Raw genomic sequence first — 15,014 nt, forward strand, 5'->3', positions numbered from 1 at the left:
TGTGTGTGTGTGTGTGTGTGTGTGTGTGTGTGTGTGTGTGATTTTTCAATAAGGCCCACTACTTTACTCTTGTCCTAGGTTGGGAAAGGGAGATGGAATTCACACTCAAATCAGAAGTGGGTGCTTAGAGGCTGCAGCAGACTGAAAGGCAGGGGGAAACAGTAGCATGATGGACAATAAAACAGCCTCAGTAACCTGCCGCTTTAGCATTGATGCCTCCACAAATTCTACCAGCACCCTCTGTCACTATGCTGCTCCAGCTAAGCCTGCTACTACTACCATCTCCACAGCAGATACCAACAAGGTCTCTGTCACTGGAAAGAAAATATCATCTTCGTCCTAAGTGTGATTGTCTCTCTGCTAGGGGCACTTGCCTTGAGCCCTCCTGACTTCCTTTCGGGCAGCCTACACCCCATAACTCTGTTGGGAAGAATTTGCCCCGCCCCGCCCGCTTCTTCCACTGAAGATCTGGCTCCCATGGAGGATGTGTGGGCAGTTTTCATTTACCAGCTTCCCTTGGCAAGCAGAGAGAGTAGGAGGTTGGCAAGCAAAGAAGAGTCTAGGGAAAGGAGTAGGGGAGGCAGACTCAACAAGAGGGGAAGGAATAGTGACCTATCTTCATTTAGATATTTCTTTCTATTAGCTTTTGGCAAGCAGTGGGCCCTTCCAGTCTCACCAAAGGCGGGCTGAGAGGGGTGGGGGGAGGGGCGCGGCAGGGCACAGTCTTGCAAGAGGTCAGCTGACCCCAGCCCTCCTTGGCTGCCTTGGCTTACACAGCACATTCACTCTCCCGCCTGGGTTTTCAGAAGGCGTTTATGTGTGGCTAATTAATTCGTGGGCCCATCAGGGACCCGAAGAATAGACTTAATGACCAAAGCGGTGGGTGAGGGGAGGAGGTGGGAGTGCAAAGGCAGGCAGCAGTGCGCAAGAGACGCAGAGCCTGTACCCTGCTACGTGTTCGCCTGGTCAATTAAGCGGGGGCAGTGAGAAGATCAGGCTTAGATTTGCGCAGCCTCACGGAGGCCAGAGTACTTCCTGGCAGGCCACAGAGGAAGCAATTAGAATAAGAAGCAGCTGGATGAAAGTGAGCTGTTGCCATGGGGACTGAGAGACAGAAAGGCATTTGAAGGGAGACCACAGGCAGGCTTCAGACAATGGGTGGGAATGGGGAGCAGAGAGATGGTATGATGCAGTTGGATCCTGGATTTCTAGGCCGGCCAGCCAGCTTACCTGCCTCGACTCGCTCCCCTCGGTGCACACTCTCAACTTTGTCCACTCCTTCTCTTTGCTCAGATTCCTCTGCCTGAAATGCCTCCCCTCCATCCTCCACTCTCTTAAGTACCACCTGCTTCTCCCAGGCATCTTCCTCGCTCGCTCAAGTTCATTTCGGCCTGCCCCAAAGAGTAATGAGTCAGTTCCTACTCCCTCAAGGGAGGCCCCATAGCTAGGCATGCTGCTTTTCTTGTGTCATTTGAAGCGTGAACTTGCTCAGATCCTTCACCTCTCTGAGCCTGGCTTCCCCCCTTTAAAGTGGATGTAACTCAAGCACTGGCTTCAGAGAGTTGTGCGAATTCAACGAAAAGCCTTTACTGCCTAGTAAGCACAGACTTTGCCTCTAAGTGCGTTGCAAGCAGCAGCAGCAGGTGAGAGTGGCATTTAAGAAATGCGCCTTGAGGGAATATGTGGTGGAAAGATTTTACATGTGTTCCGTTTTTGAAAAAAATGATTTGTTTTAGTGTGTGTGTTTGTGTGTGTGTCTGTGTGTGTGCATGCGCACACGCGTGTCCTGTGTGCGTGTGCCCTGTGTACTGTACACGAGGGGTTAGCAGAGGGCGTGGGACCCCCTGGGACTGAGTTATAGGTGGTTGAGATCTGCTGGCTATGGGTGCTGGCAACCTAACTTGATTCCTCTGGAAGAGCAGCAAGTGTTCTCTTAACTGCTGAGCCATTGCTCCTGCCCCTCATATGTGCTCTCAGTTCTTAAAAGGTAAATGGATATTTTCTGCTTGTTTCACTGGAAGGGATGAAGCATGTTTGACAGTGTCTCAATCCTACTGGGAAATTAACCCTGTGGGGCTCATAGACTTTGGCAGCTCCCGGCTTTTTGGTAGTTTGTGGAACAGGATATGGCCTTATCTAACTCTGTGGTGGGTGATGAGTGTCACTGGCAACAGCATTGCCAGCACAGCTTGATCCAGGGAGGCTCAGACTCCTGTGTGTGCGTAGAAAGGAGATGCCTGCTGGAGAGAAACAGTCATTGAAATCAGAACTGGTAACATGAGTTTGGGGCCGGTGTGTATCTGTTCCAAGCCTTTGATGAGTTTATTGAATATCCCAGTCCTCTGACTTGTTCTATACAGAAAAAGCTGATCCCTCTGGCATGGTCTGTTCAGCCTGCTTCCTGTCTCTGTGAAAGTTAATACTAAATACTACTATATTGTCAGTCTTTTCATTCTTGAGATTATAATTGCAGCATTTCTCCCTTCCTTGTCCTCCCTCCAAACCATCCCATAAACGCTCCCATACTGTCCTTCCAATTCAGGCCACTTTTTTTTCCTCTAATGGTTATTCCCTGAATAACATATATACATATATATATATATAGGTATATATTCCTAAATATAAAATGTTTGGTCTGTGCAATGCCATTTGGATGTATGGTTTGGGAGCTGATCATTTGGCACTGGACAAGCAGTTGTTGTGCTCTCCCCTTGGAAAGAGTATTTCTGCTCCCAGATGTCCTTAGTCACTTGCAGTTCTTTGTGGAGGGTTGAGACCTCATGTACATTCTCTGTGTTCATTGGTGTCATCCTTGTTCATCTTTCACACTGTCATGTTGGTGAGACTTGATGGGTATGGCTTCTGACATTCCTAGGAGACAGACTCTTACAGCTAACTCTCTGATCCTGTGGCTCTTTACCATCTTCCACGGTGATCCCTGAGCCTTTACAGAAGGTTTCCTGGACTTAAAGATTTGTCATATTTGTGATTATATACTGTAATATACAGTTATATAATTAAAATATACAGTAATTTGTTTCCATTTTGATGCTATATATGAGAATGTAATTCCCAAAGTTCACTTTTTTTTAACTGAAGTTTCTTTTTTTAGGAAAATGTACTAGTACTTCCTACTTGTTAAATTAATTTGGGGCATATTTAATGCTTTTCTCCCTTGTGCCACACCAATAGATTGAGGAGTAGGTGCCATTCCCTGTCATTGTCTTCTTAATCCTAAATGAACCATTATTTCACTACAATGACAGTGTAACCCTTCACGACTCCTTAGATAGAGCAGATAACTAATGTACACCCTAAGACCTCAACACCTATCTAGTTTTTCCAGAGAAGTTAGTGGGAATAGGGTTTAGATTTTAGGCTATTTTTGCTAAGCCAGAAAGAGAGAGGAGAGGGGCATGGAGAGGCCTGGATCCTATATTGTTTCCTAGCTATCTAGAGAAAGACAATTATATACAGGCTTAGAAGTCATGACATCCAAAGAGAAATTTCTTGAGCTCAGTTCCAGATTCTACATATGAGATTAAAATCCTTGATATGTTGTTGAACCGCTGCTATCTATGAAATCCTGGGGACTATGCTTTTCAGGCAATTCTTTTCAGAAGGGACTAAGTTAGTTATTATAGAGTAGTCCAGAATTCAATACTACTGACAACATTAGCTCTGGGTCAGTAATATTATTTATGTAAAGAGTCATAGTTAAATAGTAGCTCTTATGTGTTAGGCATTGATAGAAATTCATCAGAGTTTGGAGAGTTAGTTCACAGTCTGTTAGTGAAAAACAAAGACTTAAATGCTTACTGATTTTTTTTAAAGCTTTGTGTAAAAGATGTTGGCTCTGATTAGCAGGACCACGGATGAGGTCTCTAGGCATGACTTAGAAGATAGCAGATTAATTTAGTGTAATCAGGAAGGGTATATCTGAATAAATAAGTCAATATTGGGCTGAAACCTTAATGCTGACTAGGAAAGGTTACATGCAAACAGATGTCTGAAAAGCTGAAAGCCAAAATGAACAGACTCATAGCAGTTTCAGCAATTGGAAACTATTCTCTCTGTGGGCCAACTTTTAGTTCCTTTATCAGTGTGACATATGAGGATATTGAGGAATTTTAGTTTATAATATTATTATGCACACTGTATAGTCACACCATGATTTATTATACTATTTCCCCACTGCTTAAACATATTTGCTCATTTTTAAAAGCAGTGTTCTATATACATCTGTATACTTGTTTGTATATTTGTATTTCTAATCATAGACCTAGTGGTTTGAATGATTTTTGTGCATATAAATCATGATGTAAATATCCAGGCTTATTTCCATGAATAGTTGTGTCCTTTCTTAGTAAGCATCACTAGCAGTGAATGGAGTGTATCATTTTCACCACATCTGCATCTTCCCAAAGCATTGTTAGATGTATAATTCATTAGCAATCTGATGGGTAAACTAACACATCTTATTGTAATTGCTATATGTGACTAGCATAAAATAAAGTACACATACTAAAAATTGTACAATTTGATACATTCTAATGTATGTGTGTAATTGTTGGTAGAGTTAATATAATTGTTGTATTCTTTTAGAATATTTTATTACATTTATTTGGGGGTGGGTACACACATGCAGCATATTGGTGGAGGCCAAAGAACAACCCTTAAGAGTGGTTTCTTTTCCCCTTCACTATGTGGGGCATGGGGATTGACTTCTGCCTATCAGGCTTGGAAGCAAATATCTGCACGTAACCTGCTGAGCCATCTCACTAGCCCAAATGTTATATTATTTATCATCAAATTCTTTCATGCCCCTTTATAATTGCCTCCCTTTTTGTTCCATCTTTCCTCCATCCTAGGCACATTTATAAGCTTTCTATCACATTTTATTCCCTGCCATTTACGTAAATAAATTCAAAGTTCTTTTCTAGCTTTTAATTTTTTTATCAAATGGTCTTGAATTACCATACAAAGTAATGGGGTTAATAGTTTCATTGGCAAAATATATGCCATTATATTTTGTTCTTCTTTGTTTTAATATTTGAATCTTTTATTATTTTATTTTTTAATTTTTGAGATTATAGTATAATTACAACACTTCCTCCCTCTCAACCCTCGCATGTACCCCTTCCCTCCTCTATTACCCACTCCTCCCCTCCCTCTTGCTCTCCCTTTCTAAAATACTTCTTCCTCCATTTATGCCATATATTATCCTCTCTTGGTCCACACTCATCCCTCCCTTTAGGCATCTTCCATCTCATAATCCCTTTTCTATTTTCATTAACATATATGTGTTCATATATATTCATATTTAGGTTTTGATATATGACAGAAAACATGTGACAGAAAACAAAAAAATATTTTGTCTTATTTTGTTTAACTTAATGAACTCCAGTTCTGATCATTTCCTTAAAAATATCATTTTATTTCTCTTTATGGATGAGTAAAATTCCTTTGTGTGTGTGTGTGTGTGTGTGTGTGTGTGTGTGTGTGTGTGTGTGTGTGTGAGTGTGTGTGTGTGTGTAACAAATTTCCTTTATCTGCTCCTTGCCTGGTACATATCTAGGCTGGTTCCAAATCTTGCCTATTGTGAGCAGAGAACCAATATAAGTGGGCATGCAAGCATCTCTGTGTCAGGATGTAGAGTCCTTAAGGTCAGTACGTAGGAGTGGTACAACTGACTGATATGTAGTTCTATTTTGATTTTCTTTTGAGAAAACGGCATATTGATTTGTAAACTATCCATACTACTTCATGCTCCCACCACGGTTTCTTCCATTTTTACCATATCCTCATTATATGCATTTCCTCCTCTGGTCAATAAATAATGATTTACAAAAACAAAGACAAAAACAAACAAGATATATTCTTGTTGCATAGTCCTGGCTTTGAAAAGGTAATCTCTCTTGCCCAGTCTCCAAACTGCTGAGATTAAAAGCATGAACTACCATACCCAGGTTGGTAATTGCAGGGCAGGGTGTGTAGGGGAATAAAAGGAGTGGGAGAAAACCAGCATCCCCCCAGAGTTCTGGTGCTCTGGGCAGGCAGACACAGAAGGACTGCCACATGCTTTCCATGTGGTCCCGGTGGGTGTCTGGCTGTGTGAGGCCACAGATCCCAGCTCAGCGGGTGGTGGACAAGGAGCAGTCCTACGTTCTCATCCTTGGGCACCCCAGACACCCCTGAACACCATGGAAGAGCTGAAAATAGAATGGGGACCCCGGGGGTGGCTCAGTGAGCCCTGGGGTCGAAGAGAGGAGAGGAAGGTGGATAGGGGGGCGCTGTATGGTCCCCACACTGATAACAGTCCTTGGTCCAGTCTGTGGCTGGAGCACAGGATGGCTTTCTGGCTGAAGGTTAGACCAGGCTTGTTAGGGGAAAGTCTATCCCATTGCTCAAGTACGTAGACCTTGATGAGCAGAGACAGTCTATGGTTTTAGTGCTTTATTGTAGAATGGCAGGGAGAAAGAGAGAAGATAGAGAAGAAAGAGGGAGAGAGGCCAGCCATGGCCATGTGGAGAGATGGGGGAAGGGAGAGAGAAGGAGGGCTAGAGAGTAAGAAAGGTGAAAGCTTGAAGGAAGCGAGGAGGGGCCAAGCAGCCTCTTTTATAGTGGGCTGGGCTATCAGGTAACTGTGGGGAGGAGCATACGTGACTATAGTCAGGTAACTGTGGGAGTGGAGTCTAGTCAGAATGCCAAAAGATTGGGACATTGTCTGCATGACCTCTGCTGTAGGGGCAGTAATTTAGACAGAAGCCAGGGGTCCAGGAGACATCATCAAACACCTTCCATCCCATGTAGGTGGAAATCACCACCCATTGGTTCCTCCGGGGTTCAAGACCTATGCTCAACTGGAGACCCCACAGATAATCAGTCTTTTCCCCCCTTGTTTGAATGATTTCATTTTCTTTTGTTTTCCCTGAATGACACATCAATATACAGATACAGTACTCGTTTAATTGGTCACCCGTGGATGAACATTTTAACAATTTGTATCTTGGGTCTATAACAAAAACCAGATGGCAAGGACATGCTTTTACTTTTAAATAAACAGAAAATATGGAGCTGGAGAGATGGCTCAGAGGTTAAAGCACTGATTGCTCTTCCAGAGGGCCTGAGTTCAATTTCCAGTAACCACATAGTGGTTCATTACCATATATAATGGGACCAGACATACACACAGGCAGAACACTGTATACATAATAAATAAATCTAAAAAAATATATCTTAAAGATCAGGAAATCTTTTTCTTTTTAAGTTATCAATTTTATTAGTACATTTTGTTCTTTGGGAATTATAATTATATTTTGTCTTATTTATTATCACTAATGTGTGTTGTACATATGATTTGTGTGAGCACACTCATACCATGGCGTACATGTGGAGGCCACAGTCAATTTTGTAGAGTCGGTTCTTTCCTTCCACCTTTATGTGGATTCTAGGACTCAAGTCAGAGTTTCACAACTGTTTTTAACCACTGAGCCATCTTGCTGACCCTTTTTAAATTAAAATTTTAGGTTAGTATTCAGTATAATAGGTTCATACATACCTGTCTTTATCCACTTCCCTCTCCCAATGTTTTCCTCCCAGTCCTACTATTTCCCTCTGGCTGGAAATTTATTTCCCTTTCTTTCCTCTTGATAGCCCTCCCCCCACCCCTATCCCATTCCTGCTCTTAAGTCACATATATTATTCTTCTTTATAGGCCTTCTTTTTCTCCTTCCTCATCCTTCCCTTAAGATATCTTCTTCCAGTCAAATGTGGTGGTACGTGTCTATAATCCCAATACTTGGGAGACAAAGTCAGGAAGATTACAAGTTTGAGGCTAGCCTGAGCTTCAAAAACAAAAGAAAGGCTCGCTCATGAAATACTCTAGTAGGGAAAGATCTTGCTTCCAAGCCTGGTAATCTGGGACTCACATGGTGAAAGGAGGGAATATATTCCAGCAGGTTGTCCTCTGATATCCACACATTTACACATACACTATCTGGGACTCACATGGTGGAAGGAGGGAATATACTCCAGCAGGTTGTCCTCTGATATCCACACATTCACACATGCACTAACACAGGAACACATACAGACACACACACACACACACACACACCAAAATAAATGTAAAATTTAGAAACTCGGAAAAACAACCAAAAGAACCCAAACAAAACAAAAAGATCTTTTTTATCCCTTCTCAGGATCCATTCTCCTATTCCTGTTGCTGATTAGTTTCTTCTTCACAACTAATCCTCCTCGTGTGTGTGTGTGTGTGTGTGTGTGTGTGTGTGTGTGTGTGTGTACACATATCCAACTGAGGTTAATTAAGATTGCTCATATAATATGGGTAGGTTATTTACTGACACATGAGTAATTTACTAGTGGCTAAATCACTGAAGAAACTTATTCTCCCTCCCTTAGCAACCATTAACTGCCAGTAGCTCCTCAGCGAGAGGTGGGGGCCTCACAAACCCTTGACCAGCCGTGATAGAATGTTGAAGAGCTCCACCTTGTGTAAGTAATGATAGCTATTGTGTACGTGATTGCAAAAACCACAGTGTATCCAGAAAACTTCGGTTCCTAGCACTCCTGTCCATCCTCCAGCTTTCCCCTCCTTCCTACCTTGTTTTACATCATGTTTCCTGGTTTCTGGGAACAGTTATATAGATTTCCCTTTCAAGGGTGAGCTGTGCTCAAGTTATTCTCACCATTTGTCTAGTTACAAGTCTATGCATTCACCATCACACACTGCAGAAAGAAGCTTCTTGGCCTGAGGCCAAGAGCAGCACTAATCTATAGGGATAAATATAAAGATTTAGAAGGTAGTTTGACTCCACATCCATTTAGCAAATCAACAGTAATATATTTTCCCCAGGGGCCTGTGACCTCCACAGCCACGAACTTTTAACCAGTTACATCAGATATGAGTTCCTTCTAGGGAAGCAGATCTCAAACCCAAATAGAAAATGGCCAATTATCCTCAAAACAGTCGTTTTAACTTTTAAGTTTTTACAGTCAAGTTGATATATTTTAGTATTAAATCTATGATTTTTAACACACATAAATATTTATATTACTACCTTTATAATAAAGATATAGAGCAGCTACAGCATCTCAGAATATTTCCTTATACAATTCTTTCACAGTTGTACCATCTCCCCACCCCTGATAAATGATACCCACTAAAAATTTCCCTATATTCAGAGTTCCATCCTTTATAAAATGTCTTGTGTATGTATATGTTTATATACATATATATATATATATATATATATATATATATATATGGAAATACAAAGTACTAGAACTTTCTAACTTAGCAAAAGACTCAATATTTAGCTTTACTGGTGTATAAATTAAGACTTTTTAAAATATATATACTTGAGCTGATGAGATGGCTGTACAAGCCTGACAACCTGAGTTCGAGTCCCAGAACCCACCAAAGATAGGAAAGAACAGACTCCGCAGGGCTGTCCTCTAATCCCCACAAGTTCATCATGCGCATGATGTGGATATCAGAGGACAACCTGCTGGAGTATATTCCCTCCTTTCACCATGTGAGTCCCAGATTACCATAGGTGTCTCCGGGGCCTATATATATAAGGTTAGGTGTCTCCAGGGCCTGGAGGAATTGATCTAGTAGCCTCTTTACTGAGGACTAGTTCTCAAGCTGCCAAGGGAGAAAAGCAATCATAGTTTTACCTCACTGTGAAGGCTATAAACCACAACAATGACAAATGTGATGTTCCCACTAGTGAAATAGTGGCACTTATGTCTTGGAGGTAACTAAGAGCTGCCTAGTTGAATTTAAGGGCCACTTAATAAGAGGGAATTCATGCCATCTACTGTAAACATAGCCAAATACCCATGACTAGAGAGGTCATAAACCCTAGAGTGGAACCTATTTCTGCCACTTACACAAACCAATATAATTTGTAAATATTTTCTAAATATGTATTCTTATTTCCACAGAGAAGCATAGCTCTTCCTCCTCATCAAAGAAGCTTCTTTTCACAATACACAGAGATTATTACAAAGGTCAAAATACAGAGCACAACAGATCATGGAGTACCCAACCCCAACTGATATATTTACAACTCAGTCTCTATGCCTGAAGCTCAAGGAAATTGTGGAAGAGGAAGTGTAGAAAGATCATACGGGACTGAGAATCAGGATGCTGTGAGATTGTGTCCTCTGGATATGACAAGGAAGGTACATGCAAGAAATTTCAACAATATGGTTGCCACACCTAAATGAAGAGTTAGAGGCAATCAGGAGCTTCTGAGAAAGGGATTGTTTTTTTCCAGGGATCAGCCCCCACGATGGGTTAGCCAAATGATCAGCCCATAGCAGTCACATAAAAGCAACACTAGATGGAGTCAACAGGCATGTGTATCTGCATAATGATAATAAAGAAGAGATTATTAATTTAAGAAGTAGAAAAGGAGGAGTGATGAAAATAATGTGAATGCCATACTAATGTATGAGATTTTCAAAACAAAGATTTAGATAAAAATATCATGAGTCTGTATGTGTGCAATTTGTGTATGTGTTCATGTGTGTGAATGTAGGTATACATGTGCCATGGCACCTTTGTGCAGAGTAGAGAACTTGTGAGGAGTCTCCTGTCTTTGTCTCCCATCTGGGATTACAGATGTGTGCTACCACACTTGGCTTTACTTGGGTCCCAGGGTTTCAAACTCAGATCCTCATACTTGCACAGCCAGTACTTTACTAAGGGAGCCATCTCCCCAGCCATTGGATTATTATTGCTAAATGATAGTCCATTTTCTGGCTTATTGTATATTTGAGAAAATACTCAATAAAATAAAACCACATAATGAAATCTAACAAAAGCCATACAAAAGTATTCTGATAACACTCAATTATTTTTTACAAACCTGACACTTCCTTTCATTCTAAATGGTATTTATTATAGTCAACACTTTCTAATATGATGTCAAGGTCCACTGGATATAAAATGATATGTGTCTTGTCTGTGTCATCCAATATGGTTTAGATTGAACAACCATATTTCACTGATCTCTACTTATATGCAACTCAATGATGCACATAATATGGTAATTGTGTTGGTGCTATGGCTCAACAGATAGAACACTTGCTTCCAAGCCTGATGGACTGAGTTTTGTCCCTAGGGTCCACATAGTGGAAGGAGAGGGCTGACTTCTCCTTGATGTCCACTGAGTTACACACACACACACACACACACACACACACACANACACACACACACACACACACACACACACATGAAATGGGAGTATAAATGTAAGACACCATAATCTAGCAAATGGAACTTCCTGCACAAAGATCACTGTTGACAAGGGACATCCAAGTCAAACATTTTCAATGCTTAAATGGAAGAGGCTGAAGCTCGGTTACAATTTTCTCTACAAGCTTGAATGAACACTAACACTGACCTGTTGCTAGGTATTGTGCAGCACTAATGGCCATCACATGGACAACGCTGAACAAGTTCTTGCTTTTTAGAACTTCACAGTATGGACACAGGTAGAGATCTCAATGATATCCTTTATTTTTATGTTTAAGTTAATTTTCAATTTAGCATGCAACACAACGGGTTTCATTGGGCCTTTTTTTTCTTTTTTAAAAGAATTATTTATTTATTTATTTTATGTATATGAGTACACTGTAGCTATCTTCAGACACACCAGAAGAGGACATCAAACCCCTTTTTAGACGCTTGTGAGCCACAGTGTGGTTGCTGGGAATTGAACTTGGGACCTCTGAAAGAGCAGTCAATGTTCGAAGTTGCTGTGTCATTTCTCCAACCCTCATTGGGCCTTTTTCATATTTGTATATCATTATTCTTTGTTCTAATTTGTCCCTATCTCCATCTTCCCAATCTATCTCCCTGCCTTACTTCTTTTAAAACCATTTTTATTAACTCTTTGAAAATTTGAATTTCATCCAATGTATTTTGGCCATACTCCCTCCCCACTCCTCCTCAGAGCTCTTCATAGGTCCATCCCTACCTCCCTATTCCACAACTTTATGTTCTCTTTCTAAAAATAACAGCCCATTGAGTCCAGTTTGTGTTTCATGTATACTCATGGGTAGGAGCCATCTGCCAAATGTGGTTAACTCACACCCTTAAAAAAACTGACTCCTCCTCCCTGTAGAAGCTGCCACCTGTCAATAGTTCTTCAGTTAAGGACTGGATCTCTGGAGCACACCGCTCACCCACCTGCCATCCTGGGATGTTGTCTGACTGACCTGATTTTGTTCAGGCAGCTATAACTGCTGTGTCCCATCCTGTCCCAGAAAGCAATGTTTCACTCCAATCCTCCCTGGCCTGTGCTTCTTAGCATCTTTCTGCCACTTTCTTCCTCAGTGGTTGCCCACCCTGCCCTGCTCTGAGCTCTTAGCAGGGAGGCAATGTAGATGTCTCTTTTGTGGCTCTGCAGTACACCAACATTTATTTTCTGCCCTTTGGCCAGCTGTAAGCTTCTGTGTTAGCCACTATCAACTGCATAAAGAAATTTCCCTGATGCTATCTGAGAGTTTCACAAACCTATGGGTATTGGGATATGAATTTCAACTTCCCCTACTTTTCCTGGACCCTTTCCCCTTAAATGCCCCCTTTTGCTTTCTTGTCATATGCATATGTAGCTGTTGAAATCTTATTCTTTCAGATAAGGAAAGGAAGAAGAGGATTTTAAAAACCAAGTGGTGATAGGGCTGGAGAGATGTCTCAGCTGTTTAGAGCACTGACTGCTGGGTTCAATTCTCAGCAACCATGTGGTGGCTCACAACTGTGTTTAACTCCAGCTCCAGAAGACCTGATCCTTGCACCCAGACAGACATGCAGACAAAGCACCAAATGCACATAAAATAAAAATGAATGTGTTGCTTAAACAAACAAAACCAAAGTAAAGTGACAAGGTAGCAAAGCCAGGGTTCCCATCTAGACTGTGACAGAAAAACAAAATGGGAAAAAAACAAACAGCCCCAGCTCTTTCCAGTCTTTCCTGGTAACATTTCACCTATGTGGTGTAGGTGTCACTTACCGTGGGATAGTTAATGATCTTCCTTAGCCTTCAGAGCATTACTAAATATCACTCCATTTTGTTTCTGTCCCTGGTCCTGGAGCCACCTGTCTTTCCATTCTGCCAAAACCGTCATCAGTTTTTACTGCACTTAATGTGTTTGCATATTTGTCTACTTGCTTGACAATAAGATAAGAGCTCATATCCAGCCTGAGAGATGTCAGTGCTAGCTATTTACTCAGCAGAACCTCAAACATACCACTCAGTAAAGATGTGATTGGATTATACATGATGAGATGTGCTCTTTACCTGAAAAGTAATAGTGACTCTTATTTGGTCCTTTATGATAATATGTAATATATTATTAAAGGTAGACCACTAACATCACTTCCTAGTCTTATTTTGACCCCCCAGGAGTATGCATTAGTCAGAGTAAATAAGGCTAGATGCTGTGTGGGTTTTTTGTTGTTGTTTGGGGGGGGGTGGTTTTTTTGTTTTGTTTTCTGAGACAGCATTTTTCTGTGTAGCCCTGGCTGTCCTACACTCACTTTGTAGAACAGGCTGGCCTTGAACTCATAGAGATTCACCTGCCTCTGCCTCCTGAGTGATGGGATTAAAGACGTGCACTGCCACACCTGGCTTGCTGTGTTCTCTTTACTCACACAAACAATCCTAAGGGTGTTCCCTATCAGGAGGTTTTTCTGAAATCTCTCCTTCAAATTGAAAACTGATTTCCTTACAATCCATGTGACTAATACATTTAACCCTACTGAAAACTACACTTGAGAGACAAAGAGAGAAAATATTTATGATGGGCTGTCTCACATTGTGCTACAGATAATATACATCATTTATGTTCATATGTCACTGGGCAGAAGATGCCCCCAATATTCCTCCTCCAAATGAAAGGAATTTGGATATGTTGCTTGGCTGTGTGACCAGGATGGAACTAGTTGTCCATGAGCCTACTTGTCTGCGCCTTAAGTAAGTTTTTCTGTTTCATCTGTACACTTGGATTAGATCCTTCAGGTCTGAGTTCTTTCTAAGCCTTGATAACGCTCTGTACTTCCCAATAAGAAGAGGGACTTCATTGAGTATAGCACTGAAGGATCCCAAGGCAGGCAGTGAATGATGCTGATATATTCAAGGCCACTACAAGTGAGCTCTGTCAGTATAGGGAAGGCATGAGTTTCTCTTGGTTTCTTTTTGTTTGAGCAATATATACATGTGACTAAGTAATTTTGACTTCGAACTTGTTTATAAGGAAGTTCATAATAGACTGTATTTGTGTCTTTATTGTTGTGTTGATTCATGTCTGGTTGTACTCTAGAAATCCCACTCTGGAGAGTCCCAGGAAATGCATTGAAATTGTCAGTCCTTTACTAGTAATTCAATTATAGCAGCATCTGAAAAATTGATCCTCCAGGGTTAATTTTTAAAGTTCTCACAGGCTTTAAAGTTCTCACATTCTTGCTATCTGAATGTTTCCACTTTTCATATTTGCATTCAATTGGCTTCTCTTCAACAAAGTCCCTGCACCCACACGGTGATCTGTACTAATAGGCTATATTCTTTCAAAACTTTCTTTTTTTAATTAACGAGCAAGAACCGTGATTTTGTAGCTTTACATAATCATTATGGTGTCTGGGAAATGAGAGTTATTATTAAATGCTTCATAATTGATTAATTTTGTATTGTAATACTGGTAGGAAAATTATCGTATCCCACTTAGAGCTCATACAGGAAACATCTTCCTAAGTACCATATGTGTGAGCTGTATATACCAAGTGCCGTTCAAACTTTTATGAGTTTGCTGCTAGATAACCATTTAATGATTCATTTCTATTCTAAGTGGCCCATTTCTTGCTTTTTCTTATTTAAGGAATATCTTCCAACATTTGGGTTATTTTATTTTATTTTATTTTTTATTGTTTTCTTTATTTACATTTCAAATGCTATCCCGAAAGTTCCCTATACCCC

Source organism: Mus pahari, chromosome X (assembly GCF_900095145.1).
Source record: "Mus pahari chromosome X, PAHARI_EIJ_v1.1, whole genome shotgun sequence".
NCBI classification, from domain to species: Eukaryota; Metazoa; Chordata; class Mammalia; order Rodentia; family Muridae; genus Mus; species Mus pahari.